The 26,052-nt window shown below is 44.1% G+C and overlaps 1 non-coding gene across 1 annotated transcript; it reads left to right on the top strand.

Moving 5' to 3' along the window:
* The first annotated feature begins 19,506 nt into the window (after window positions 1-19,506).
* Window positions 19,507-19,580, top strand: Trnap-cgg (transfer RNA proline (anticodon CGG)). Its single transcript has one exon. It is a non-coding gene; the product is annotated as a tRNA-Pro (tRNA).
* The last annotated feature ends 6,472 nt before the right edge of the window (window positions 19,581-26,052 follow it).

The raw sequence follows: 26,052 nt of genomic DNA, 5'->3' as shown, positions 1-26,052 counted from the left end.
TCCCGACACTAGGACTGCCCACGGAGGAAAGCGTTTCGTATCTCACATCTCATCTTAAGTCTCCAATCAGTTTCATGTAAGAGTATGTGGCACGAGAGATCAAGTACTTACCTGTCAACTTCAAAAGATGTTTCTCTCTCTGTCCCTATCTCCAATTCTCTCAGTATCTCTCTCTCTCTTACACACACACACACACACACATACACACACACACTCTGGCTCTGTCTCTATTCCGCACACACACACAAACTCACACACACACACACACACACACACACACCAGACACTGAGTGGTAACATGTCACTTTGAAGAAAGTTATTCCCCCCCCCCCCCTCTCTCTCTCTCTATCCGACGAAGTATAGTCGTGACCTTGAGCAACCATTTTTTTTTTTGCTTAAGTGAGTAAGTGTTTGTTTTGAGCCACGTACTGAGAGGGAAATTTTGTTGCTTTTGCACATGTCATGTGAGGAAAGCAAACGCAGCATATTCGCAATGCGGGGGCGTTGGAAACCTGGATGCCTGGTACCTCGGATTGAAGAGTTCCTAGATAACAGAACGCAGCATGTCATTCTCAATGGAGAGAAGTTTTCCGAAGTAAGAGTGATTTCAGGTGTGCCGCAGTGGAGTGTCGTAGGACCGTTGCTATTCACAATATACATAAATGACATTGTGGATAATATCGGAAGTTCACTGAGGCTTTTTGCGGATGATGCTGTAGTATATCGAGAGGTTGTAACAATAGAAAATTGTACTGAAATGCAGGAGGATCTGCAACGAATTGACGCACGGTGCAGGGAATAGCAATTGATTCTGAATGTAGACAAGTGTAATGTGCTGCGATTACATAGAAAGAAAGATCCTTTATCATTTAGCTACAGTATAGCAGGTCAGCAACTGGAAGCAGTTAATTCCATAAATTATCTGGGATTAGGCATTAGGAGTGATTTAAAATGGAATGATCATATAAAATTGATCGTCGGTAAAGCAGATGCCAGACTGAGATTCATTGGAAGAATCCTAAGGAAATGCAATCCGAAAACAAAGGAAGTAGATTACAGTACACTTGTTCGCCCACTGCTTGAATATTGCTCACCAGATGGGGTTAATGGAAGAGATAGAGAAGATCCAATGGAGAACAGCGCGCTTCGTTACAGGATCATTTAGTAATCGCGAAAGCGTTACGGAGATGATAGATAAACTCCAGTGGAAGACTTTGCAGGAGAGACGCTCAGTAGCTCGGTACTCGCTTTTGTTGAAGTTTCGAGAATATACCTTCATCGAGGAGTCAAGCAGTATATTGCTCCCTCCGACGTATATCTCGCGAAGAGACCATGAGGATAAAATCAGAGAGATTAGAGCCCACACAAAGGCATACCGACAATCTTTCTTTCCACGAACAGTACGAGACTGGAATAGAAGGGAGAACCGATAGAGGTACTCAAAGTACCCTCCACCACACAGCGTCAGGTGGCTTGCGGAGTAGATGCAGATACCTGCCCATGAAGACACCTTCCCGTCGACACAGTTATTCCACGAAAATGCCTCGGAGATTCACTGCGGACCACAGAACGTTGCCGTGCAAGACAATGGTCATAACGTCACTTGTAAAGGGAAGCTCAGATAGGACGTACAGAGCGAAATGACAAAGTCTAAATGTATTGTGAACTTAATTAGAGTCGTATGCTGTAACATCGAATGTAATGGAGGTGAAATACACGCGCGATACATAAGCAGCACGTGAATTTGTTTTGTACTGTCTGGTGTTTGAAATTTTGCAGCTGGCATGGACTTGTCATGTTCGTGAAAGAAATCTGTGCCTCAAGATATAGCTACACGATCCACTTCGACAGTTAATACAGGTAAGTAACGACGATCACAAAAACTTTTACGTAGTGCTGTTCCATACGACGCGTTACCTTCCTGCACACGAGCAATCACGCACACACACACGTATGTTCTCTTATGTCTCTTACTACTTCATGTCGTCCAGTCATTAACGCCATCCTCACATACGATATAACGCCTCTGTCGGCAATTATGTAAAAAAGGAAATGCTTGGACCCTTCGAACTATCCGGTCATTCCTCCAAAATTACGAAGAAACCCTGCAAAACGGAAACAGAAGTAACTGCAGCATGATTTGGAACGGTCATCTTTCTAATACGAGTGTAAGTGCTGCTGCGCCTCGTTAGGTTTCTTTTATCCAGATTCTAATAGTCTCGGAATTAATGCAGAACTTATTTCCAGTAAGTGACACGAAAAGTGTTCGAGCATAACTTTGGTTTTGCTGTCGCTGAACTGCTTGAGCGGCGCCTGAGGCGTGAGATATCATATATGCTTCGACGATGCGATTTTTAAAAAGCTCTCGTACGAACAAACTACTGTTGTGATGTACTCGACTAGAAAATGGCCAACAATTTTGCTATTAGAGTGAATGCTGAATTATACGGACCAAAGCTAGCTAGGAGGAAGAAATACACAAATTTAAAAAAAAATGGCTCTGAGCACTATGGGACTTAACATCTATGGTCATCAGTCCCATAGAACTTAGAACCACTTAAACCTAACTAACCTAAGGACAGCACACAACACCCAGCCATCACGAGGCAGAGAAAATCCCTGACCACGCCGGTAATCGAACCCGGGAACCCGGGCGTGGGAAGCGAGAACGCTACCGCACGACCACGAGATGCGGGCACACAAATTTCAATTTCTGTGTTTCTATGCACTGAAGTTCCAGCGTTGTTTAATTTAAAACTGATCTAATGTATCTACTGTGACACCAGAGGAGGTCATTTAGGTCCCTCCTTTGATTCAACGACAGTTACAGTACTTACGTCAATCCATTCATGAATCACGTCTAACAAGTACTCGTACATGAAAAAGAGATAATATTGTCTTGAAATCGACTTTACATAAACGAAATAAAGATCGAAATCAAATAAAAAATACAGCAATGAGAAACTGAGTTGGCGCTTGTTCGACTGATTCTTGAGTATTGTCCAGCAGTCTGGGGTCCTTACCAGGAAGGGCTGTTAGGAGAGATACAGAAGATCCAATGAAGAGCACTACGTTTCGTCACGGGATCGTTTAGTCGACGCGAGAACGTCACAGAGCTGCTCAACGAACTAGAATGCCAGACGCGACAAGAAAAGCGATATGCGTCACGAAGAGGTTTACTATTGAAATTTCGAGAGAGCACTTTTCACAAAGAGGCGGGCAACATATTACTTACTCCTACATACACTCCTGGAAATGGAAAAAAGAACACATTGACACCGGTGTGTCAGACCCACCATACTTGCTCCGGACACTGCGAGAGGGCTGTACAAGCAATGATCACACGCACGGCACAGCGGACACACCAGGAACCGCGGTGTTGGCCGTCGAATGGCGCTAGCTGCGCAGCATTTGTGCACCGCCGCCGTCAGTGTCAGCCAGTTTGCCGTGGCATACGGAGCTCCATCGCAGTCTTTAACACTGGTAGCATGCCGCGACAGCGTGGACGTGAACCGTATGTGCAGTTGACGGACTTTGAGCGAGGGCGTAGAGTGGGCATGCGGGAGGCCGGGTGGACGTACCGCCGAATTGCTCAACACGTGGGGCGTGAGGTATCCACAGTACATCGATGTTGTCGCCAGTGGTCGGCGGAAGGTGCACGTGCCCGTCGACCTGGGACCGGACCGCAGCGACGCACGGATGCACGCCAAGACCGTAGGATCCTACGCAGTGCCGTAGGGGACCGCACCGCCACTTCCCAGCAAATTAGGGACACTGTTGCTCCTGGGGTATCGGCGAGGACCATTCGCAACCGTCTCCATGAAGCTGGGCTACGGTCCCGCACACCGTTAGGCCGTCTTCCGCTCACGCCCCAACATCGTGCAGCCCGCCTCCAGTGGTGTCGCGACAGGCGTGAATGGAGGGACGAATGGAGACGTGTCGTCTTCAGCGATGAGAGTCGCTTCTGCCTTGGTGCCAATGATGGTCGTATGCGTGTTTGGCGCCGTGCAGGTGAGCGCCACAATCAGGACTGCATACGACCGAGGCACACAGGGCCAACACCCGGCATCATGGTGTGGGGAGCGATCTCCTACACTGGCCGTACACCACTGGTGATCGTCGAGGGGACACTGAATAGTGCACGGTACATCCAAACCGTCATCGAACCCATCGTTCTACCATTCCTAGACCGGCAAGGGAACTTGCTGTTCCAACAGGACAATGCACGTCCGCATGTATCTCGTGCCACCCAACGTGCTCTAGAAGGTGTAAGTCAACTAACCTGGCCAGCAAGATCTCCGGATCTGTCCCCCATTGAGCATGTTTGGGACTGGATGAAGCGTCGTCTCACGCGGTCTGCACGTCCGGCACCAACGCTGATCCAACTGAGGCGCCAGGTGGAAATGGCATGGCAAGCCGTTCCACAGGACTACATCCAGCATCTCTACGATCGTCTCCATGGGAGAATAGCAGCCTGCATTGCTGCGAAAGGTGGATATACACTGTACTAGTGCCGACATTGTGCATGCTCTGTTGCCTGTGTCTATGTGCCTGTGGTTCTGTCAGTGTGATCATGTGATGTATCTGGCCCCAGGAATGTGTCAATAAAGTTTCCCCTTCCTGGGACAATGAATTCACGGTGTTCTTATTTCAATTTCCAGGAGTGTATTACTTAATCCCACATACATCTCACGAAATGACCACAACAAGAAAATTCGAGAAATTAGAGCTAACACATAGGTTTACCGACATTCTCCTCACGCGACCCTTCGCGAGAGGAACAGAGAAGGGTGGATCAGTTAGTGGTACCAGAAGTGCCCTTTGCCACACACTGTTAGGTCATTTGCGGAGTATGATGTGGATGTTGATATACATGTAGTATTTCATTGAAATAAATAAATAACAGCTGAAATTCCAAAGGATATTCGGCATGTAACCCGCTCCAGGAAAATACACTGACGGAAAAAAGAATCGCAACACCAAAAAACAATCAATGTAGAGTAATGAAATTTCTGGAACACATTTTTCTAGGTAACATATTTAAGTGATTCACATTGCAGGATCAAAGGTTGATGTAAGCACGAGAAAAGTCATTGCAAATGTCAAATTCTGGTGATCGAGCAGCATGTTGGGTACAACAGCGGTATGTGAGCGAGCGCTGGGAAACACGCCCTGGAATGCTGTTCTTGAATTTCAGCAAAGGAGGTCGAATCACCAGATTGACATACAAATTTGTATTCAGGGTGCTTGGGATAGCCACGAAATCGCACTCAGACCGTAACTCCAGGTGTAGGTCCAGTGTGTATGGCACACAGACAGGTTGGTTGCAGGCTTTGAATTGGTCTCTTCTAACCAAAACGAGGCTATCACCGGCACCATGGCAGACCCCCAACTGGCCTCCTCGTAACCAACAAAGGGCCATCACTGGCAGCGAAGCAGAGCCAGCTCTCATCAGGAAACACAACAAATCTCCATTCTTTCCTGAAATGAGTATCTTGGACATCACTGAAGTGGTAAGTGGAGGCGGTTTGGGGTCAGTGGAACAGCTTAAAAACATCAGTGTAACATCTTAAAAAGAGCTTAAGGGTGCAAGCGCCAGTTCGACCACGACTCTGTGGGCTACCTGAGATCCATAAGGAAGAGGTTCCTCTTCGCCCCATCGTGAGCAATATACGAGCCCCAACATATTACGTGGCAAAACATCTGGCTTCACTTCTAAGCGCACTGGTAGGAAAATGTGAACAAGACAACGGCTGAAGAATTTGCGTCTTGAACTGTGGTGTCACAGCCAGACACCACACGTGCTAGGTGGTAGCTTAAATCGGCCGCGGTCCTGTAGTACATGTCGGACCCGCGTGTCGCCACTGTGTGATCGCAAACCTAGCGCCACCACAAGGCAGGTCTCGAGAGACTGACTCGAACTCATTCCAGTTGTACGGACGACAGAGCTAGCGACTAGACGTACTAAGCCTTTCTCTCTCATTAGCCGAGAGACAGAATAGCCTTCAGCTAAGTTAATGGCTACGAACTAGCAAGGCGCCATTAGCCTTACAGTGATTGTAATTAAAGTCTCCTTTGTGCGATGTACCACAATGAGTTATTAAAGATAAGTATATGAGAAACTACGTACTTTTCTTCATAGCATTAATTACGTATCCTGTTCCAGTACTTCACGCCCGTCTGCGTTAGTCTATCGTGCCTTAAGCCACCTCTATTTACAAGGTGTTGGCCCAGCTGCCGACACATCATGAACCAACTGACATTTTAGTGAGTTTCGATGTGGTCTCTTACAAGGGAACCTCCCCATCGCACCCCCCTCAGATTTAGTTATAAGTTGGCACAGTGGAAAGGCCTTGAAAAACTGAACACAGATCAATCGAGAAAACAGGAAGAAGTTGTGTGGAACTATGAAAAAATAAGCAAAATATACAAACTGAGTAGTCAACGTGATAGATAAGCAACATCAAGGCCAATTAGAATTTAGTAGCTCCGTGGTCCCGTGGTTAGCGTGAGCAGCTGCGGAAAGAGAGATCTTAGGTTCGAGTCTTCCACCAAGTGAAAATTTTAATTTTCTATTTTCAGTTTGTGTCAGACTCTTATGTTTTCATCGCTTTTTTGGGAGTGATTATCACATCAACAAGAAAACCTAAATCGGGCAAGGTAGAAAAATCTTTTTACCCATTCGCCAAGTGTACAAGTTAGGTGGGTCGAAAACATATTCCTGCCATGTGACTCACATGCCGTCACCAGTGTCGTATAAAATATATCAGACGTATTTTCCTGTGGAGGAATCGGTTCACCTATGACCTTGCGATCAAATGTTCTCTGTTCCCATTGGAGAGGCACGTCCTTTCGTCTACTAATCGCACGGTTTTGCGGTGCGGTCGCAAAACACAGACACTAAACTTATTACAGTGAACAGAGACGTCAATGAACGAACGGACAGATCATAACTTTGCGAAAATAAAGAAAGTAAAATTATAAGTCGACGGAAGACTTGAACCAAGAACCTCTCGGTCCGCAGCTACTCACGGTAACCACGGGACCACGGCGCTCCTTGACTTCCACTGTCTTTGACGTTGCCTATCTTAGCATGGACCACTCAGTTTGTATATTTTACTAATTTTTTTCATAGTTCCACACAATTTCTTCCTGTTTTCTCGATTGATCTGTGTTCAGTTTTTCAAGGCCTATCCACTGTGCCAAGTTATAACTAAATCTGAGGGGGGTGCGATGGGGAGGTTCCCTTGTTAGTTCACACGATACCCTTGGTGGATTCATTACAACTTATAGGAACTAAGTTGAAGGAGGACGTATTACATCTGTTCAGACATGTACTTACCTCAATGTACTTTTTATTTAATGAACGATATTTTGAGCACGCTGTGTTGCTGTGGGTAGCCCTTTGTGTCCCATAGTATCTAACCTTTTTAAGGAAGGCTTAGAGGAAAAAGCACTTCAGTCAGCAGTGTTGAAATCTAAATGTTTCTGGACATATGTGGACAATACTTTTGTAGTTTGGCCACACGGAGCAGCAACGCTTCCTGCATTTCTGGACCATCTTAACTCCCACCATACCAACAATTGCTTCACCATGGAAATGGAGAAGAATGGACACCTCCCTTTTCTTGATGTCTTGGTCCTCAAAAAAGAAGATGGTTGCTTGGGTCACAGTGTGTTTCGCAAAACGACTCACAATGACCTGTATCTACGAGTAACGAGCTGTCATCACCCATCTCAATGCAGTTGCGTGTTGCGGACTCTCGTTCATAGGGCTACAATTATCTCTGATGCAGGGAGCATATCAGTAGATCTTAGCCATCTGCGCTCTGTATTAGTACAAAACGGTTACTCTGACAAACAGATCCGTAGTGCATTTAAACCTGCACGCACTAAAGCTCAAAAGCAGCCAGAATAAACAGAGAAATCCGAGAGGATGGTTTTTCTACCGTAAGTTGGTGGCATGTCCTTTAAGATCGTCAGGCTGTTCTAAAAGCACCAAATAAAACGTGTCTTCCGCCCTCCAGCGTGTGTGAAAACTATGCTGGGTTCTGTTAAACACGACGTACGTATAAGGAAACCAGGGATACATAAAATCCCGTGCCATTGAGGGAAATCATACATTAGCCAGACGTGTCGCACTGTTAAGGGTAGATGTGCTGAACATAGACGTCACACCAGACTGGGTCAGCCAGAAAAGTTTGCTGTGGCTGAACACTGTCTTGACACTGGACACAGCATGAACTACGGAGAGACAAATCCGTATAAGTAACGACCTCATCAATAGAGACAGGGGATTTCAAGTCAGCAAGGGATGGGAACCAGCACTGGTTCTATTAAGGCATCGTCTTCCGCAGTCGAACGAAGCGGAGTCAACATCGACGGAGAATCAAAGTCGGCACACTTAAACTGGGCGCCAACACTCTGCCCGCACGCGCGCTGGGACGCTATTTACGGCTGCGCCTTTCCCACATCGCAAATGAGAAGCCAGTGGCCCGTCTGTACGGCAGGGGGCACTGGATGTCACCGTGTTCTATGATTCGTCTACGATGACGTAATACCGTAGCCTTAACCGTTGGCTCTTGCGCTCTTCTAGCGAGTCAACGTATATATCGGCGAGCCATTGCAACAACACATCAGTAATCACCTGAAGATGACGAGCAGCTGTCTCGTCGAAGTAATGCGCAGCTTCCACACCATTATCCGAGGCGACGCCCGTGAACGATTGAAGCAGTTGCTACCTCGGGAAAGTCTTAAAACATAAACAGCACATCCGGTACCTCTACGGGGAGTAAATGGTCAACAGAAAGTTCGATAAACTCCGCAAGACGAGAAACAGACTGTTGTGCTCTCTCGCGTTTTTACTGAGGTGTCGGGACCAGCAAGCAATAGGGCTCAGCTTTATCATTTTTTTTTTTTTTTATCTCGAACAGCGGAAGACGCGTGCATCACCATCGGCCATCTACAAGCTGCTGCCTCGGAGTGTGGTGGTGGCGGAGAGACTGGCGCATCGCCTGGGACGCCTTCTGTGTCTCTTGTTTCGCCCACAGGCTCAGATGCTAACGCGCCTTCCGGCATATCCTACACGACGGAGCCGCGCTCATCCGCAAAGTGTGTGGCAGGTTGTAATGCGCCGGCGGCGCTGGAAGGAAGGAAGAGAGATTAGTACTTAATGTCCCTCGACTAAGAGGTCATTAGAGATCGAGCACAGCTCGTTTTAAGGAAGGATGACGAAGAAAATCGGCCACGCCCTTTCAAAGGAACCATCCGTCTAATCTGCAGCAAGCATAGTTAGTTCTTCTTACTGATGACACTAGTATTGTAAGCAATCCAAGCGTACATACAAAAACAGAAGAAATGGTAAAAATGTTTTTAAAACTTTCATCGACTGTTTTCCGGCGAATTTTGGAAAGACAACATATTCAGTTCTGAACGTCTGGTGACACGGGTGAGAAGTGTAAGACGTGGTGTGGAAATAATAAATAGGGGGCTAAACTCATTCATATTGATGAGAATTTTGTAACTCCTAAAACGACTTATTTTAGTCACATTTGCACTTAAAATCATTGTATATCTTTCGGAGAGACAAATCAGTAACTTAACATATTTTGAGTATTTTCTTTAAATAACGGCATATGGACTAACGTTCTGGAGTAACTCACCTTTAAGAAAGAAACTCTTCATCGCTCAAAAACCTATTGTAAGAATAATGTGTGGTGCTCTGCCACGATTGTCTTGTAGATCGCATTCAAAGAGTTGAGCATTCTGGCTCCTGATTCACTGTATACTTATTCGCTCAAACACGAAGTTTGGTGAAAATAATCTACTATAGTTCAAAATGAACAATGATGTACATGATGTACATAATTAACACAAAAGGAGCTTACAATTGTACAAAAAACTTTTTTGATCACTTACCCAGTGATGTAAAATGTCTCACAGACAGAAGAGTAAAATTTGAAAACAACCTGAAAAAGTTTCTCCTTGACAACCACACCTATTCCATAGAAGCATTTTGTTATTGTAATGTTGTTGTTGTTGTGGTCTTCAGTCCTGAGACTGGTTTGATGCAGCTCTCCATGCTACTCTATCCTGTGCAAGCTTCTTCATCTCCCAGTACCTACTGCAACCTACATCCTTCTGGATCTGCTTAGTGTATTCATCTCTTGGTCTCCCTCTACGATTTGTACCCTCCACCCTGCCCTCCAATGCTAAATTTGTGATCCCTTGATGCCTCAAAACATGTCCTACCAACCGATCCCTTGTTCTAGTCAAGTTGTGCCACAAACTTTCTCCCCAATCCTATTCAATACCCCCTCATTAGTTACGTGATCTACCCACCTTATCCTCAGCATTCTTCTGTAGCACCACATTTCGAAAGCTTCTATTCTCTTCTTGTCCAAACTGGTTATCGTCCATGTTTCACTTCCATACATGGCTACACTCCATACAAATACTTTCAGAAACGACTTCCTGACACTTAAATCTATACTCGATGTTATCAAATTTCTCTTCTTCAGAAACGATTTCCTTGCCATTGCCAGTCTACATTTTATATCCTCTCTACTTTGACCATCATCAGTTAATTTGCTCCCTAAATAGCGAAACTCCTTTACTACTTTAAGTGTCTCATTTCCTAATCTAATCCCCTCAGCATCACCCGATTTAATTTGACTACATTCCATTATCCTCGTTTTGCTTTTGTTGATGTTCATCTTATATCCTCCTTTCAAGACACTGTCCATTCCGTTCAACTGCTCTTCCAAGTCCTTTGCTGTCTCTGACAAAATTACAATGTCATCGGCGAACCTCAAAGTTTTTACTTCTTCTCCAAGAATTTTAATACCTACTCCGAATTTTTCTTTTGTTTCCTTTACTGCTTGCTCAATATACAGATTGAATAACATCGGGGAGAGGCTACAACCCTGTCTCACTGCTTTCCCAACCACTGCTTCCCTTTCATGCCCCTCGACTCTTATAACTGCCATCTGGTTTCTGTACAAATTGTAAATAGCCTTTCGCTCCCAGTATTTTACCCCTGCCACCTTCAGAATTTGAAAGAGAGTATTCCAGTTAACGTTGTAAAAAGCTTTCTGTAAGTCTACAAATGCTAGAAACGTAGGTTTGCCTTTTGTTAATCTTTCTTCTAAGATAAGTCGTAAGGTTAGTATTGCCTCACGTGTTCCAACATTTCTACGGAATCCAAACTGATCTTCCCCGAGGGCCGCTTCTACCAGTTTTTCCATTCGTCTGTAAAGAATTCGCGTTAGTGTTTTGCAGCTGTGACTTATTAAACTGATAGTTCGGTAATTTTCACATCTGTCAACACCTGCTTTCTTTGGTATTGGAATTATTATATTCTTCTTGAAGTCTGTGGGTATTTCACCTGTCTCATACATCTTACTCACCAGATGGTAGAGTTTTGTCATGACTGGCTCTCCCAAGGCCATCAGTAGTTCTAATGGAATGTTGTCTACTCCCGGGGCCTTGTTTCGACTCAGGTCTTTCAGTGCTCTGTCAAACTCTTCACGCAGTATCTTATCTTCCATTTCATCTTCATCTACATCCTCTTCCATTTCCACAATATTGTCCTCAAGTACATCGCCCTTGTATAAACCCTCTATATACTCCTTCCACCTTTCTGCCTTCCCTTCTTTGCTTAGAACTGGGTTGCCATCTGAGATCTTGATATTCATACAAGTGGTTCTCTTCTCTCCAAAGGTCTCTTTAATTTTCCTGTAGGCAGTAGCTATCTTACCCCTAGTGAGACAAGCCTCTACATCCTTACATTTGTTCTCTAGCCATCCCTGCTTAGCCATTTTGCACTTCCTGTCGATCTCATTTTTGAGACGTTTGTATTCCTTTTTGCCTGCTTCATTTACTGCATTTTTATATTTTCTCCTTTCATCAATTAAATTCAATATTTCTTCTGTTACCCAAGAATTTCTATTAGCCCTCGTCTTTTTACCTACTTGATCCTCTGCTGCCTTCACTACTTCATCCCTCAGAGCTACCCATTCTTCTTCTACTGTATTTCTTTCCCCCATTCCTGTCAATTGTTCCCTTATGCTCTCCCTGAAACTCTCTACAACATCTGGTTCTTTCAGTTTATCCAGGTCCCATCTCCTTAAATTCCCACCTTTTTGCAGTTTCTTCAGTTTCAATCTGCAGTTCATAACCAATAGATTGTGGTCAGAATCCACATCTGCCCGTGGAAATGTCTTACAATTTAAAACCTGGTTCCTAAATATCTGTCTTACCATTATATAATCTATCTGATACCTTTTAGTTTCTCCAGGATTCTTCCAGGTATACAACCTTCTTTTATGATTCTTGAACCAAGTGTTAGCTATGATTAAGTTATGCTCTGTGCAAAATTTTACAAGGCGGCTTCCTCTTCCATTTCTTCCCCCCAATCCATATTCACCTACTATGTTTCCTTCTCTCCCTTTTCCTACTAACGAATTCCAGTCACGCATGACTATTAAATTTTCGTCTCCCTTCACTACCTGAATAATTTCTTTTATCTCGTCATACATTTCATTAATTTCTTCATCATCTGCAGAGCTAGTTGGCATATAAACTTGTACTACTGTAGTAGGCATGGGCTTTGTGTCTATCTTGGCCAGAATAATGCGTTCACTATGCTGTTTGTAGTAGCTAACCCGCACTCCTATTTTTTTATTCATTATTAAACCTACTCCTGCATTACCCCTAACTTTAACCTATCCATTTCCCTTTTTAAATTTTCTAACCTACCTGCCCGGTTAAGGGATCTGACATTCCACGCTCCGATCCGTAGAATGCCAGTTTTCTTTCTCCTGACAACGACGTCCTCTTGAGTAGTCCCCGCCCGGAGATCCGAATGGGGGACTATTTTACCTCCGGAATATTTTACCCAAGAGGACGCCATCATCATTTAATCATACAGTAAAGCTGCATGTCCTCGGGAAAAATTACGGCTGTAGTTTCCCCTTGCTTTCAGCTGTTCGCAGTACCAGCACAGCAAGGCCGTTTTGGTTAATGTTACAAGGCCAGATCAGTCAATCATCCAGACTGCTGCCCCTGCAACTATTGAAAAGGCTGCTGCCCCTCTTCAGGAACCACATGTTTGTCTGGCCTCTCAACAGATACCCCACCGTTGTGGTTGCACCTACGATACGGCCATCTGTATCGCTGAGGCACGCAAGCCTCCCCACCAACGGCAAGGTCCATGGTTCATGGGAGGGGGGGATTGTAATGAGTATTTACAAATTAGTTTGCGATGTGAATGTTAAATGTCTCGTTCCATATAATTACGATTTATCGAACAAAATGATCAATGGACCATGAAATTAACTAACTAACCCTTGGCAATCAGGGAAATCAGGGATAGCGTAAATCAGGATGGCGGGACGGGGATTTGAACTGTATTTCTGCAGATAGAAAGTACAGTGTGTTAAAAATGCGCTACCTCGTTCTGCGCGTCACCCATGACTGAGAGTCCGTGTGTGGCCTCGCATTGTCACGCCGTGAATGGACAAGCACCCACTCCTTCAGCAGGGTTCGGGCAGTCTCAAAGGGGGGTGGGGGGCGGGGAAGATGGTATTTTCTAGTTATCAGGAGCTCCAATGTAAGGCGCGTTATGGAGTTTCTCAGAGAAGTAACGTTAATGGCTGGGAAGAAGTCCAATGTCTGCTCAGTACGTCTACTGGGGGACCTCGTCTGAGATGTAAGGGAGATATACCTGCGGCTGTTGAGGGACCAGGGCGCAGTCATCTTCCAGCTGTGGCTCATATCGGCGGCAATGATGGCTACTGCTTGGCTTCTGACTCCATAGTACGGATGGCTGGCGGAAGTGGTGGACTGACGGCTTAGCTCACAGGGTGCATGTAGTACTCGGAAATTGAAGTATCATACTAAGGATGGATGGGGGTTCTTTCGTTTGGAGCCCAGTGGACAGTCTATGATGGTCTTGACTGGAGACGTCAGCGCTATCTCGTGGAGAATCGTAGGATTCCTGTTGACACGTCAGGTATGCTACACAGGGGTAGTAGAGTATTTTTGAAATGAATTTACAACCCTCAACAAAGCTGTCGCACACAAATTGTGCTCTGAACTTAGAGATTGATGAAACCAGTAGCAGAAACTTCCGAAACATTTTACGAGGCGTGGAGCGTACATCGAAAAGACAGACGGGACGCCATAGGAAGGGGACCGTTCATTGCAATCGACAAAAATATCTTGTCTATAGAGGTGTAAACTAAGTAAGACTACGACGTTATCTGAACGTGAGTAACTGGCGCTCATGAACTGAAGTTCATCATCGAATGTTTCTGAAAATCATTCGATTGCACAACAACAGTTGCAGAATGGATAAATAAAGTCTATGCTCAGTAGTACGGAAGTATCCCGATCATGAAATATTAGTTGGAGGCGACTAACCTAATGGAAAAGTATGTGCCGAATGAGTGGATTACGGATGGCAAAGACAAAATTCAGAAAATTATGGGGAAACAGAAACTTAAACTGCTGCATTCCCGGTAAAAAAAAAATTTACAGCATTGACGACACGGAAAAGTTAACAGAAATAAGTGCATCTATAAAAAGATCGATGAGCGAAGTTCATAACTTCCACCATCACACCTCAACGAAATGGTTTTCCAAGAATCCGAGAAAATTCTGGTCCTACAAAAAAACAGTAGGACAGTCGAAGGCTTCTTTTCAGTCATACGTCGACTAGTCTCGTAAGGCAATGGAAGACACCAAAAGCAAATCTGAAGTTTCAAATTTCATGGTAAAAAAAAAAAATTAAAAATGTTGTTAACTCAGGAGGGTCGTAAAGACAGACTTTCGTTTGACTTTCGCCCAGACTTCTATATGGAAAATGTAGAACAGGCATCCCTGGCGAGTTAAAGTAATTGAAAGAAATAAGTCGCCAGTTTAGTTTTACAAAGAGTATTCTTCGGTATTGGCTCCATACTTGCATTTATCGCGATTTCCTTGCTTAGCGCGAGGTCCGCAGCGACTGAAACAAAAGCGCAGGCGACTCCTCTACACACGAAGGGTAAAGTACAGACTACCAAAAACACAGGTGAGTACCCAGCTTGCGGCAGAAATCTCGAGCATATTCTCTATTCGTAAACAATATTTTCCTTGAGATAGAAAAGCCTCTGTCCACAAATCAACACGGATATAGAAGGATCTCAGTGTGAGCAACAATTCGGCGTGATTTACTCACATACCGTTAAAGCCATGGATAAAGGGTAGAAGGCAGCTCTGCTATTGCCATATTTCCGGAAAGCGTTTGACACAGTGATCCACTGCAGACTGTTAACGAAGGTCCTTCTGGTTTCCCAAATATGTACGTGGTTTAAAGACTTCTCAGGTAATACAGCACAGTATATCGTTTCGGAAGGCAAGTGTTGAAGAGACGAGGGTATTGTCAGGGGTCGAGAGTGCCCAGGAAAGTGTACTAGGACCGCCTTTGTACTCTACTTAAGTAAATCGTCTTACGAGTGGGGTGGGGATGACTCCACTGCTGTTGCTACTAATACTGTAGTGTCGATCAGTGAGTGTAGTACAATGTGGCATTTCTTTGACAGAATTTCTGTTTGGTGTGATGAATGGCAACTTTCTCTAGATGTAGAAAAATGTAAGTTGATTCAAAAGGTTAGGAAAAAGAATCCTGTGATGTTCGAATACAGCACTAATGGTGTACTGCTTGACGCTGCAAAGTAAGTTCGGTTGTAGGGAAGGCGAGTAGTCGGCTTCGGTCACTGGGAGAATTACAGGTAAGCATAGCTCACTTATAGAGGAGATCGCGTAGAGAACACTAGTGCAACCATTCTTGAGCACTGTTCAATTATTTGGAAACCCCCACCAGGTCGATTAAAGGCAGACATCGAAGCAATTCAGAGGCAGGTTGCTATATTTGTTACCAGTATGTTCGGTCAACACATTCAGGTTATTAAGGAGATGCTTCGTACACTGAAATGGGAATCCCTATAGGAAAGAATGCCTCCTTTTCGCACAAGGGCATTCAGAAAATTTTGAGAATTACAATAAGCTTAATGAACAATACGGCGATCCTCCGTTGTGAGGGACAGATGTGGTCGACCGGATATTTGACGGGGAATACGCCTGCCCGCAGGTTCCCAAGCATTCCGTTACTGGGCCACTAGCTCATGCGAATGCTCCACGAATGTGGATATTGCACAATTCGACCAGTCGGCCAAATGGAGACCCGCAATGACGACACTTGTAAACTGTGTCAGGTCCTGATGCCACTGTGTCAAACGACTACCCGCTATCTTCGTGTCTTTCTATTAATATCTGATGCTGTTCCGACCCCTTACGTATTCTATCCGGTCAGGCAACATTCCTAAGGACGAACAACTATAATGCAGTGTGAATGAAATGTAAATTAAAACACCTGCATACGTCTCTTTTGCGCTAAATTTACTTACGCCACTAGTTTAGGTGCCCCATTACACTACCTTAAGGCGTCTTGACCAACTTGTATTGGGAGGAATCCAATCTGCGTGCCGCCATGACAGTTTATTTAATATTGGCTCCTGTTATGACTGTACACGAGATTGTATTCCTTCCAATTTACGTTGATTAAGGGGCCTAATGATGGTGTAATGGAACACCCAAACTGGTTGTATAAATAAATTAAATGCAAAATATATGGCTGCGGGTATTTTAATTTTCACTTCATATGAACAGCCGAAGTCTTAACCATATATTATAAGGATGCACATACAAAGTTATAATGCAGTGTGGTGGGCCGTTTACCTGTTACAAAAAGCTGCAACTGTAATCAGTAACACCCATCGATGTCACGTACGTGCTTCACGTTTCTTTCTTCTTTTTGTCTGGCAGTGTGTCTCATTTCTGGTGATTCTTAATAGTATCGTCTTTCTTAGGTTTAGTTCTATCCGATATTCTGCGTTCGGTAGACTGTCAAAAACATTCAACAAGTCTTTCGCAAAGGATAGCGTTGTTGTCAGGGAATCTTATCATCGATATTCTTCCACACTTCGCTCCAGGAAAATGCCGGGATGGTTTTTTTCAAAGGGCACGGCCGACTTCCTTCCCCGTCCTTCCCTAATCCGATGAGACCGATGACCTCGCTGCCAACCCAACCCTTCCACACTGAATCTTAATCCCACTCCTGAAGAATATTTTTATTTTCGTCACTGGTTCGTCGTTTTACAGGTTGAATGGTAGAGGAGAACGACTGCTTCCCTCCTTCACGGCCATTTTAATACGGGTCCTTTTTTTTCTCGGTCCTTCCCTTAGCGTCCGGAAGATTTTATTTACGGTCTCCCTCTTGCAGCGGAATAGCGGGTAGGGGTTAAGCTGCTCCGTTAGTGACCACCCTTCGCGACGTACTGGAAGACGACAAGATTAACAGTGCCGACGATGACAAAGGGTCGTCGCGGTCGCTCAAACATTAAACTAGCACGTTTGCACTTCGCTGGTCGACTGTCGCCGGGTATATACGGCTTTCCCTGGCGCACAGTACTTCTGTCACGTGACAAATGACGGTGCCGATGATGGGTAACAAATGTGGGAGGACCGCCGAGAGCTAATCCTCCGTGGCGAGGAATTAATGTTTACCAGCGGCTCTCGTAAATCAGGGCTGCTGGGTGCTGGCCGCCGTCTGAAGGGCAGAGGTGGCGGGTGATTTGTGGGGGCGGCTCCCTCTCGTCCACGGCGGCCCCTAGAGAGGCGGGAGCTGCTCAGGCGTCCACAAGCATCGTGACTCTACCCAACAGCCGGTCGAGTGGCCGCGGTACTTCATGTTACGGAAATATCATCTTCTAAACATCCGTATTTAGCCACACAGCTACTTATCTGTATATCTAGTGAATGTCTAGGCGTATCAGGAGCTCGCAGTTTCGATCAATTTACAAGATATGAGGTGAGAGAAAATCTTACATTGTAATTGCTCCGCTGCGTGTCTCTATTTTATAAGGGACATCATCTTGTACACCATGAGCTGCACCTTGACTAAACATTGACAGTATAGGATGTCCCAGGAGGAATGGTAAATATTCTGGGGCATGGCAGTAAAGATCACTGGAGGCAAAAATGTCCAGTAAACATGGGTTCTAAAATGCATACCTTAAGAGCTATGGGCACTTCTTCATTTTCGACACTGTGGAAAATACTTCTTCTGCTGTAAGCTCTTTGCTTTCCGTATTCTGGGACGAGGAAGTATGGACTAAAAAAATAAAAAAAATGTTTATCTAACATGGTTGAAACGATCACTGTAGCAAATATCTACTAATACCAATACTGCTGGTCCCTGTTTTGACCACAAACGAGGTAGATTCTTCCTGCACGTCGGTCAGGGGCCTGAAGATGGCGTAGAAAAACGCTGAAACTGGTTGCCAGATAAAACTGGAAATGTGATGGCTGAATGGCGTTTAATTTGACATCCTCTATCGAACAGCCGAGTCCCGCAAACACATATAAAAAGATGGACATACGGAGAATAAAAAAATTGTCTAATAAACATGGGCTCCAAAATTTTTACCGTAAGCGTTAGGAGCACTTGTTCAGTAGAAGATGTGTTTCACGGTAGCGAAGATACTTCCCAAGGTACGCACTTTAAAGACTATTTACTAGATTTTTTGCTTCGACTGATCGTTCCTGCCATATCCCTGAATATTGGCCATTCCTCCGGGAATATCCTGTTTATGTTAGTTTGTAGTGAGATCCGGGTCAGGTTGGCAACCTCGTTACAAAGGGCGTTTGACTATTGTAGGTACAAACGAAAGAGGCGGGTAGAGGACAATGAAACAACCAAGTAGACTTATCCTAATAGACATAGGCCCAGAAACCAATAGTTTTTCCGATATGCCGTATTACGACTGAGTATATGAACACTTTACCTCTGCGTCCTCGAGGGCCCAAACTGCAGTTAAACAGTGGCACAGTGCTCGGTTGGAAGCGCAGTTTGCCTATCGTGTAGGGGCATGAGAAAGCGGAATATAAAAAGAAGTAAACTCGAGCAAAGTATTAATTACACTGGCATCATATTTCCATAATTAGGCTACATATTAGAAAGCAAAGAAAAGGACAGAAGGTGAGGTTCAACCACAAGGCGAATATGCAAATATGCTCTTGAAGGCAAACACGTTACAACATCAGAATGAGATTTTCACTCTGCAGCGGAGTGTGCGCTGATATGAAACTTCCTGGCAGATTAAAACTGTGTGCGCCGACCGAGACTCGAACTCGGGACCTTTGAAAAGGTCCCGAGTTCGAGTCTCGGTCGGCGCGCACAGTTTTAATCTGCCAGGAAGTTTCATATCAGCGCACACTCCGCTGCAGAGTGAAAATCTCATTCTGGAAACATCCCCCAGGCTGTGGCTAAGCCATGTCTCCGCAGTATCCTTTCTTTCAGGAGTGCTAGTTCTGCATGGTTCGCAGGAGAGCTTCTGTAAAGTTTGGAAGGTAGGAGACGAGATACTGGCAGAAGTAAAGCTGTGAGGGCCGGGCCTGAGTCGTGCTTCGGTAGCTCAGTTGGTAGAGCACTTGCCCGCGGAAGGCAAAGGTCCCGAGTTCGAGTCTCGGTCGGCGCACACAGTTTTAATCTGCCAGGAAGTTTCACGTTACAACATGTTTTCCACACAGTCACTGTTCATGTGAAGGCAGGTCTAAGAACGTCTCTGCACATGTCTGAAATTCACAAGCGTCTTCCGAAAGCATTGACAGCCAACCACAATGCGTTCCCGGGGTTCATCACACTATCATCAGGGCTGGAATATACTTAACTTTTAAATATCCCCCTCCTCCCAAAGAAAACAAAAATACAACAGATTGAAGTCAGGGGGACCCGGGAACCCGGTGTTGGCGAGCCACGAGCGAAAAACTTGTTGTCAAAGATTCTTGTCACGTATTCCCGTACGGCCAGCTGAAAGTGTGCTGGTGCTCTATCATGCATTTACCACGTAAGCATTCTTTCACCGTAAGAAATGTCACCGAAATACTCGATGAGCTCATCATCGCTTCGTGGAAACCATTATTTACCAGGCTTACTTTTATTTACATTTGAATCTGCATGTCTACTCAGCGATTCATGCTTATGTGCCCGGCAGAGAGTTCATCGAACCAATTTCACAATGTTTTCCTATAGCTCGAATTTTGCGTGCGAATTCTGATTTCACTTATTTTATTACAATACTAATTTCTCCATATGTAGGTGGGCCTTAAGAAAACATTTTCGCATTCGGAGTAGAAAACTGGAGATTTTCGCGGAAAGATCTCGCCGGAACGAAAAACGCCTTCGTTTTGATGATCGCCACCCCAAGTAGCGTGTCATATCCGTGACACTCTCCCGGATATTTCCCGATAGTGCAAAACGGGCTGCCCTTCTCTGAATTTTTCGGTGTCCTAGATCAACTCTATCTCGTAAGGATGTCATACCGCACAGCAGTACTCTAGCAGATGACTAGCATATGTAGAGCAGCCAGTCTTCTAGTGGATTTGTTGCATTTTGTAAGCATTTTGCCAATAAAACGCAGTCTTCATTTTGCACTGACCACAACATTATCTGTCTTATCATTCCAATTTCAGCTCCTCGTAATTGTCATTCCTAGATATTTGGCTCAATTGACAGCCTTTATATTTGTATTATTTATCATGTAACAGAAATGTGACGGATTCTTTATAATGCTCATGTGAAGTGCTCACACTTTTCTTTGTTTAGGGTCAAGTTCCACTTTTCGCACTACACAGATATTTTGTCTAAATCAGTTTGCTATTGGTTTTGATTTTCTGATAACTGTAATAGATAGCAAATGACTGAGTCATATGCAAACAATCTAAGAGCGCTGCTCAGATTGTCCCCTAAACCATTCATATACATTACGAACAGCAGGAAGACTACAACGCTACCCTGCAGAACACTAGAAATCACTTCTGTTTCACTCGATGACGCTCCGTCAATTACTACGAACTGGAGTCGGCATACACGACCATCTCTGTCACGCTTTCGCTCTTACTAAATGAACCTGTAACGACCTATGCAAAACGTTCTTATGTTTTCTATGTTGGTATTGGTATATTCGCTTCTTACCCTTGGTATCAGATGCCGCTGTATGCCCGAATACTTGTCTGTCAAATAAATACTTTGCATGTCTTCCTCATGGCACATTCATAAGAGAATGATGTGTGACTAAAGTGAAAAATTTTGAGTTATACGTTTTAGTATTATTAACTGCTTGTAGCCGGCCGCGGTGGCCAAGCGGTTCTAAGCGCTTCAGTCCGGAACCGCGCGACTGCTACGGTCGCAGGTTCGAACCCTGCCTCGGGCATGGATGTGTGTGATGTCCTTAGGTTAGTTAGGTTTAAGTAGTTCTAAGTTCTAGGTGACTGATGACGTCAGATGTTAAGTCCTATAGTGCTCAGAGCCATTTGAACCATTTTTTGAACTCTTTGTAAGCAATTTCTAATGTACATCTGGTATATTAAATATAAAATGATTTCCATTTATTATGATAATGCGATACTTAAGCGTTTTGAGATATATTTGAGCTTTGTAGAGAGATATGATGACAGGAACCCGAGGTCAAAAAGTGGTTTCGGAAATGGAATGACTATGATGCTTACAGTGCAGTTTGAGTTTTTTCTTCGTTGAGGAGCGTGTCGGACAGCATGTCCGTGATTGTCGCTCATTCTCAAGCGTAAAGTAAGGTAAAAGTAAACTCTAAATCTGTCAACAGTCCTGAAGCTGGGGCTCCACCAGGCATTGTGGTACTTACCCAGTTACAGGGCGACCTGTAGTTCAACGCAGACAACAGACCGTTTTGCAACTTGACTTTCTGCACGTCAACAAGCTAACAGCGAAGTACAATCAGTGCATTTCGCCGCTTTCGACTAAAATAAAAAATCTTCTTTGTAAAGACGCTCTGGGTCTGCGAATGTCGGATGTGTGTCGCAATCTACTCGAATGCGGCATGTCATACATGGGGCGCGAAATAAGAACAGTCGACGAGAAATTCAAGGAATACCAGCGACACACCCTACCAAATCAACCAAGCAAATCAGATGGCGCTGAGGACTGCCGCGAATACAGTCTTGAAATACGACGAGAACAGTATTGTACTATGAACGCCAAGTTTCTGGGACAGTACACTTAACGAAACAATCGAAATAAAGACGTCCGAAAGCCTTGTCAAAAGGGAAGGTCGTTTCAATATAAACAAAGCTTAGGGCTCCGCAATTATTAAGATCTCGCGAACCATCACATCCAGCAGAGCTCGGAAGCGCTGAGAGAAATGTGCGTTTCGCTAAATGTCAGTGCCGGCTCGGAAAACAAAAGATCGTCGAAGGGTGCACTGGACGTCGGAAAAACTGAACTCAACTGTAAATAACGACTCGAGACTGACGATAATTCACAGTGTGGTGGGAGACCAGGCCCTAAGTGCACATAACAGCAGAACTCTCAGCTCCTGTAGAAGCCTGTTAGGTCGGTCGGCGATATATTGCACATTATACAGAAACAACAACCGTCGGAACATCAGGGAGCCCGCCGTTAAGAAGAGACGCGATTAACAAGTGGAGGCGCCTGGAGACATGGATGAGCGGCCGTGAGAGTAACTCTGACTGCTGTCCGAACACCGGCCGAAGTAACCGATGATATTTACCCAGATCAAAGAGTAAACAGCAGCTGCAACTTTTCTGTGAATCGAAGTGATATTGCAATCGTAATTGTACTCCACGGCTGACCTGCCATGTGCCTGGGTGACACACTTCGTGACCAACTCCACTCCTCGGCATCACCTACAATGTTTTCCTGATGAAATTCAGAGGTAAGAAATATTCGGCCTTGTGAATGTTGCAGAAGAAACAGGTGAAGGAAGTCTCACCACCCCGGTTTCAAAATATTTTTAAAAAAATCTCAAGATCCATGCACAAGGTGTTGGTTTTAAATCGAGCCAACAAAATATCTCGAAAACAATGCGTTGTATGAAAAAAAATGTTCTAGGTTAAAAGTTCCTATTAGCATAGGGGACATATATCTGTGTTGCAACTAGCCTCCTTCTAACCACCCCTCCTGCGTGGGCGGGGTCAACTTTGTATTTTCAAATGGCAACCAGCCATTTTCATTGCTTATTGAGATTATAAGACAAAAAATACGTACACTTTACTCAAACCATTGTTTTCCATTCGTTGTAGATGACGCTGTAGTCGACAAATCTCACGTGTGCCTGTTTTTGCAACTAAGAACCGATGCATTTGATTCTACATTTCATTTACGATGTAAATATGAACCTTTCTGTTCTAACGGTTGATATATATGTTGAAAGTTTATTTTCAATTTTTATTGTTCAGTACAATATGGTTAGCTGTTTCAGCGGTGGTCAGAAACTACTTTTAACGTGATCCAGGAACAACGACATTTATTTAATAGTTTTCTGTTCCCGACGGGATGCTTGAGTTCGGTGAGTCCCCTGACCTCTCATCTCTGAAGTGCTTTATTTCGGTGAGTCCCCTTGCCTCTCGCCATTGGGGTTCTTCACTTCGGTGAGTATCCACGGCAGGTGTGCCTGTCGCTATCACTCCATGCAAATTTTACCTTATTAAGGTGGTTGTGGGCCAGGGAGAGTGTCACGGCGGTTGGATGGAAACACACACCGAAACCAGTCAGCCTGATGGCGATCTATGAGGGCGGCTACCGAAATCAAGCACTCCTATGGTTTGGGGGCTCACCACCATCAAGCCCGCATGGAACAGAAAACTACGTTACCACACAAGTAGCTTATCTGCCAGAAATGTCAATGTCTAGCCATATTATGTGTAATGTGCAATCACATTTGGAACACTCAAGTAACGTTGAAAATAAATGTCAACTGTTAGAATACAAAGGTTTACATTTACATCGTAAATGAAATGCAAAATCAGATGTGTTGGTTCTTAATTCCAAAAACAGGCACACTTGATATTTGTCGACTACAGCGCCACCTACCGTGAATGAAAAAAAAAACGTTTTGAGTAAACCGTACGTATTTTTTGGCGTAGAATCTGAATATACAATAAAATGGGGGGTTCCATTTGTAAATACAAAGTTGACCCTCCCCCTCCCTCCCAAGGAGAGAATGAGGAAGTGGGGGGCGTGGGGTGGGGGCGGATGGTTAGGAGGTGGCCGTTGTAACACCGGCAAATGTCTTTTTCTTAATCTATTGCTAATAATAACATTCCGCCTACAACATTTTTTCGTACGATGCGTCATTTCCGAGATATTTAGTTGGCTCAAGTTAAAACAAACACTGTATACAGAACTGGCGTTTTTTTTTAAGTTTTTCAGTAGGAAACTAATTCGGCGACACTTGAAACTTACTCTTTGAAACGTCCCCTTTGAAAACTTTATACAAGACTGTGCTTAACCCGATACACAATATTTTTTAGCGCAACGCAATCTGACTTTCAATAATCCCTACAAAAGAATGGCCCTGACTAACATTAAACTATACCTTTCACAAATCACTTACCTCACAAAAATCTTCGCTACTCAAGCTACTGCAATACAGCGAGCGCCACTACTGCCAGCTAAATAAAAGATTCAAACTACTGAAGGCACTAACTACTCATAGGGATAGTTAGCAAATGAAAGATATTAATAGAGAACAAACAATGTATTTACCTTGATATCATCATATATAAATATAGCAGTTCATGACAAATTTCAAAACTCCGCCATCTCTCTCCCCACATCCACCACTGCTGGCGGCTCACCTCCAACTGCGCAACACTACGCGCTGTTCACAGCCAGCTGCCTAACACTACAATGGCGAGTATTACAACAATGCAAAGCAGCCACAGACTGCACACAGCACAGCCAGTGATTTTCATACAGAGGTGGCGTTACCAATAAAAAAACCTAAACAGCCTACTTACATAGCCCCCATGCTCCCCACAAAAAATTTTACAAATTGGTTTGGGCAGTGGCCAATACATATTTGTTAAAATTTTTCATAATCGTAATTACAATAACAAAGAAATCAAATGCACACACTTATTGATACAATGTTGGTCAAAAGCTAAAATTTTCTCATAGTCCATAAAGACAGTCCTGATCATTCATCACATTGCAGTGTTTTTCTCAAAGTCTGAGCAGTAAAAGAAAATGCACACGGAAGTAGTGGATTTCCATGCAGTCTTGAAGAAGTAGCGTTGTCCTTCCAACGGAAAGACAGTGCTGACTCTCGACATGCAGACAGGTCATGGGGCACAACAGAGCAAACCCACAGCAGAGTCAGTCAAAATTTTGAAGAGTATTGGTAGGTAGGTCATCACAGAGCAGACCCACTGTAGTCCTGGTAGAGATTACGGTATTGGTGGGCCACCAGAGGTGCAGACCCACTGCAGTCCTTGTAGAAATAATGGTATTGATGGATCATCAAAGATGTAGACCCACTGTAGTCCTTGTAGAGATAATGGTACTGGTGGGTCATCAAAGATGCAGACCCACTGTAGTCCTTGTAGAGATAATGGTATTGGTGGGTCATCAAAGGTGCAGACCCACTGTAGTCCTTGTAGAGACGGCCAGCAGCCATCTGTTGCAAATGTGCAGGTGCACAATCACCATCGAAGAGTCTTGCGGACAATATAGCAAGTCCATAAACCACCACTTGTGCACTCACAAAGTTTTTTAATTGTCCTTAGAACCAGCAATGCTGTTATCCAGTCCCTTGCTGAATTATTAACACATGTGCAAACACTAACAGTCCCTACTTCTCACATATTGTCCATATACTATGACCAACAGAAATGTGTGCAATGAAATGTAACTTACAAGTTACTTAATTTGATGAACTGGTATCAATTACAATTTTATAGCATAAGAATACAATAACAACATAAAAAATACATCATTCAAGAACATAACAATACAGATAACATTTGTAGTACAGGCTTTACAACAGAATAGAAATAAACATATACATCAATGTTACAGGAATTATGAGATAAGTAGATACATAAAAGTTCAGAATAACTTTCGAAACATCAACTTCACACATGAGCATTAAAACAAAACAGAATAAATAATAT

Source organism: Schistocerca nitens, chromosome 5 (genome assembly GCF_023898315.1).
Source record: "Schistocerca nitens isolate TAMUIC-IGC-003100 chromosome 5, iqSchNite1.1, whole genome shotgun sequence".
NCBI classification, from domain to species: Eukaryota; Metazoa; Arthropoda; class Insecta; order Orthoptera; family Acrididae; genus Schistocerca; species Schistocerca nitens.
This window is presented reverse-complemented; position numbering and strand designations above follow the sequence as displayed.